We start from the raw sequence: 5,314 nt of genomic DNA, 5'->3' as shown, positions 1-5,314 counted from the left end.
TCAGAGTGGAGGGCAAAATTAATGGAGCTAAATGTAGGCAAATCATTGAGGAAAACCTGATTAACGGCAGGATTAAATCAAAAATGTTCGCAAAGTGCGAACGCGAAAAGTCGCGGAAGAGTCGCAGGAGAGGATCTCGCAGCTCAGTTCCTCGCAGAATTAAATCTAAAATGTACAGACGTGCGAACTGGGAGGAGCCTGTGTTTCTGGCGTGGCTTCTGGGGTGGGCGGGCAGCGCGAGAGACACCGCGAGCCAACCACAGTGTCTGCAATTTGAGTGACAGCGGGGGCGCGAGAGCAGGACGGGCTGCGAGAAGAGCGACGCATCAATAAAGCAGAGAAATCAAAACTGTGACCCACCCACTAATAACAAACTACACAACTGTACTCAGTTGCGGCTGCATTTTCAGTATGATGACATTTCTTCTAATCATAAATGTAACCGCTGTGATGTACAGGTGTGTAGTTTGCTATTAACTGGTGGGTCAAAGTTTTGATTTTATCCGGCCCCACCATGGCGCATGAAGGTACAGAAATATTCCGCTCCGCGCTGTAAATCGAAAGCATGAATCTACCCGCTGAAACAATTACAAACCTGTACTGTGTAGCAGTTACAAATATGAGTAGGAGAAAATAATACAATAATAAAAACAAAAGCCGCGCTTGATGACAGCTGTGTATTTTCATTTTTTTATGTCTTCGCAGACAACCTTATCCAGGCGTTATCTATTAGCCGGGGGATCCAATGCTGGTATCTTCGGGTATATGTGAACCAGAACAATGCAAGTCTCTTATTCAGGGACGCTTTACATCAGCGTTTACTTGTCATGTGCACTTTGTATTGCTCTGTTTTGTAAGACTGCCAATAAATAAATATAATAATAATAATAATAATAATAATAATAATAATAATAATAATAATAATATGTGTAGCGTGGTGCATTCAATAAAAACTGACCCACTGGCTAATACAAAACTACTAAATGAACATCATGGTTACATTAATTATTAGAATAAACGATCAACTGAAGAATGAAGCCGCGACTGAGTTCAGTTCTGTAGTTTTGTATTAGCGGGTGGGTCAAAGATTTGATTCAATCCGGCCCGTAGTTTTCCGGTATAATGTCGGTTGACGTGTGATTGTTCACTGGATGTGTCCCATTGTGATATGTGGTTGTGAAGCAAATATATATTTCATGGAGATATTGATATAAGTTGTTCGACTCCGAAATGACTCAGAATCGCTCATTTCAGATATTTAATGTTCTACATTTTCTGGTGGAGGACCCCCAGACCCCCGCCGTGAATTACTCATTATGCCTCGCACTCATTTTCCTGGCTACGCCACTGATCCATACATAAATACTCTTTACAGTACACGTTGTAATATGACATTGTAATATAATAATATAATATGTATATATAATGTCAATCTACATCATTGATTTTCCACAGTGCCAGCTGTGATAACGGTGCTGATAGTGGCTTGGCGCTCCCACAACGTCCCCTACTGTAGTTTGAAAGGAGCCTGTAACATATAGGCTAACGCGGCACATAATTGTCTCCACGGTGAGATGATGGTTGCGTGCAAATCTATTATTCAATTTATCCTTCAGCAGGTGACACAATAATGCTGTGTCTATCAACCCGATAACGTCTTATTAAAAGGTGATCGGAAGGTCTAGAAAGTTCCGATGGATCTGAAAGTGTAGGGCTGGCATCGTCTTTCACGCCTTCGGGCATCGATGTCTGCCATTATAATTTTAATTGTCATAATAGTCCACTTTCTCTTTTATAGATGGCGATATGGTGCGCATTCAATCCAATTGCGTCATGCGTGTGTGATCTGTGATTAGTAATGAATGATTGACTGATGCTACATTATTACAAGTTTCGTTATGCTTTTGCGTAAATGTTATATATGTAGACCTATTTATATATGAAATTGGCCATATCTCCCCTTCGAAAACCTAGAAACATTACATTGAATAGTTTTACAGGTTATTGTGGCAATTAAATCGACCAATTAGCGGCAATTGCTATTAACATTGCAGCCTTCTTTGTGTGTGTGTCAATGTAACGGTGCAGAGCAGTACAGTAGTGTATCATTATTATTTCCGTGTTATATAGGCTACTGTGTCTAGGATAAAGGCATAACGTTGGCCACCTGCTACTAGATAATTGATTGTTCAGATTATTCCATATTTTTCTAGAATATATATATATATATATATATATATATATATATATATATATATATTTTTTTTTTTTAATATATTGTTTGTGTGTGGGGGGGGGGGGGGTTTGCACCCAACGTGCAGTGCCTAACGTCACACACTTGTATGTGTACTGGCTTGCAAGTTATACAACCATATATGCCTGTAACAATATTCTATAAATGTCATCCAGACGTCTGCAGATGTTTTACCTTTTTGTGTACATATTCATAATAGCAATTATACAGTTACTGACAGTGTAATTCGATGTAGTGTTCGTGTCTTAAAAGTCGCCTTCATTCCCAAATATACCAATAGCCCACGGGCGTCGCTAGACCCTATTCAGTGGGGCTTTATCCCCCATACATTTTCTGTCAGCCCCCCTAAAAATATTACGATCAAAGACGTACGAAGCAACGGAGAACATTGAACAACCCCCCCCCCCCCCCCCCATTACGCCGTCTTTAGAAACACCGTTTTCCAGCCCCTATAACTGTCAGTGAGAAGCGCCGAGCAGCCTATAGAGAGAGATGCGTGAACTGTAGAAATACTGTACTGTCCCAACATCGGGTACAAAATGCATCAATCAAAATCCACATTCAATCCGTGTGAGTGCGTTGTATCCAAATGTATCAAACATGGAAACAACCCCGTTACATATGGTATAGGCTGAATATACTTCATTGTAGTGAGTACGAGTGAGGTGTAATATACACTCGATTGTAGGACTTTTCCCACGAAAGATCTGATAAGAAGGAATCAATTGTTAAGACATAAAAGGAAGAAAGCAAGAGCAGAATAAACGAGTTAAACAAGTCATGAAACCAAAACGAAACGAAACGAACACTGACACATTGCTGAACAAAACACAATATAAAATGTCATTCAATGTCAACATATTTTCTCTCTGTGCACGAATAATAAGCAACATTTCGTTTATGTGGATGTTGGGCGCAACACCTAATGTATTATTAGCGCACTGTACTCAGTTATTTCACTGACACACAGAGCCGCACTGTGAATAAAGCCGGAGCTGCGCTATCTGTCCAATGCGCCACAACCGCGAGAGGCTTTAGACAACTCCGCAGTGTGTAAGACTAGAGGAGCTGCGAGAGCATTTTCAGGGTGTTTTCTCGTAGATATTTTCTTGATTCAATTCAGCGAAAATGTAACCACTCCCACTGTATTGTTGGGCGGGATTAACTACAACTTTAACCAACCGCTAATAGCAAACTACACAACTGTACATCATGGGATTTACTTTAAAAATCAGAAGAGAGTAGCATCCAACTAAAAATTAAAGCGCGACTGAGTACAGTGGTGAAGTTTTGTAGTAGCGGTTGTGTGAAAGCCGTGTTTTATTCTCTCGTATTGTGCCCGAAAGGAGCAGCGAAAAGGTCGTTTTGCGGCGCAAATGGGGTTAGATTTAATACCACGATAGTTTAGCAGCGCGATTTCCATACGCAGACATTTCGCTAATGCTTCTGCGAGGGACTCGCAGCGCGAGCGCGAAGTTTGCTGTACACCAACGATCTCCATCAAACTTGACCGAGCTTGGAACAATTTAACCACGAAGAATGGTTGAATATTGCACAATTCAGATATGCAAACCTGGTAGAGACTTATCCCAAAAGACTCAAAGCTGTAAATGCTGCCAAACATGGTTCTACATAAAGATGACTATTTCAGACACTTAAGAAAAAGTGGGTGAATATTTCTATAACCAAAACATTTAATTTTTTTAAGTGTTGAGTAGGTTGTGTAAATCAAGGGGTGAAAAATAACATGTAAATGCATCAACATTTCTGGTTGTATCACAACAAAATGTGAAAAATTCCAAGGATGTAAATACTGCCTATAGCCACTGTATGTCTGTTGGACCACCATGAACCAGCATCCAAGAAAAACATTAGTTGCAAAGACAAAAGTTTACGTCAAACTGAATGAATTCAATTTCCTGCAATTTCATAAACCCCTGTAAAACTTTGTGATTGGAAAGGGTAAACTAATTGTCAATATTTTGCCCACTGAATTCAGATAAATTGTTATTTTCTTTTGTAATTAGCCGTCTAGAGTCCACAGACACCCACAGACTTGACACACTTAGATTGAGTTAGAATATTATAGCAGATTATGTGTGAAAGTAATTTTTTATCAGGAAAAATAATGTTTGTGTCAGCTATAGCTACCTGCGGAGACTTTGATAGCACATGATACATTGCTGGTTTAAAAGGAATAGACATTTGTCAACACCCAAGGCTGACACGCAACCAGGAAAAAATAGTACTGCTTAAATCACTGCCTTCAAGGCGAGATGAGAGCTTGATAGAGCAAATATTGTTCGAAGGTTCTATCTGGTATTTCCATGTTATTAAAATAAGTAGAAGTATATAGCTGGCTCACCTTTTGACATAAATCTGCCTGATTATTTCTTGTGACTTGGCCTTTGAGGACCTCATTTAATTGTGGTAACTTTTTAAATGAACCTTCCCTGAGGAAGGAGAAAAAAATAATAATAATTGCAAAATATATGTGGCCACATAAATGAAAGCAGTCATGTTCAGCTTCTGGGTGATGGTGTCTAATGACATCTAATGCATTTTATGTAAATATCTGTTTTTAATTTGTATTTTATTGGGGGGGGAATAAACGTAGCAAAGGGTACAACTGGAATAGAAGGCCTAACCGTTAACATTCCACATAACAGAAGAGTACTTACATACATACTTACATGCTTTAGGGAATTGGCCATTTTATTTTGTTTATAATGTCTATGTGCTGTTTGTTTGTTCTAACTTCCTGTAGACATTCAGCTTAAATGTATCGCTAAACCACCCACAACAAGAGCACTAGTAGTGTAGACAGACTTTAATGAAATCAAGTCTATGAGCAGACAGGATTCGTCTGTCCAGTGAATGGAGACCCATTATCAAGTACCTAATATGGTAACAAGTACCCCTTATCAGATATTAACTAATATGTTAGTTAACATGAACTAGCCAGTAACAAATGCATCAACAAGTCATGAAAAGTAATTTATTAGTGGTAACTAATGAATTAACTACTGCATTAATAAATGTATTGGTTTGTCTTTCTTC

This window comes from Amia ocellicauda, chromosome 11, assembly GCF_036373705.1.
Source record: "Amia ocellicauda isolate fAmiCal2 chromosome 11, fAmiCal2.hap1, whole genome shotgun sequence".
Lineage (NCBI taxonomy): Eukaryota > Metazoa > Chordata > Actinopteri > Amiiformes > Amiidae > Amia > Amia ocellicauda.
This window is presented reverse-complemented; position numbering follows the sequence as displayed.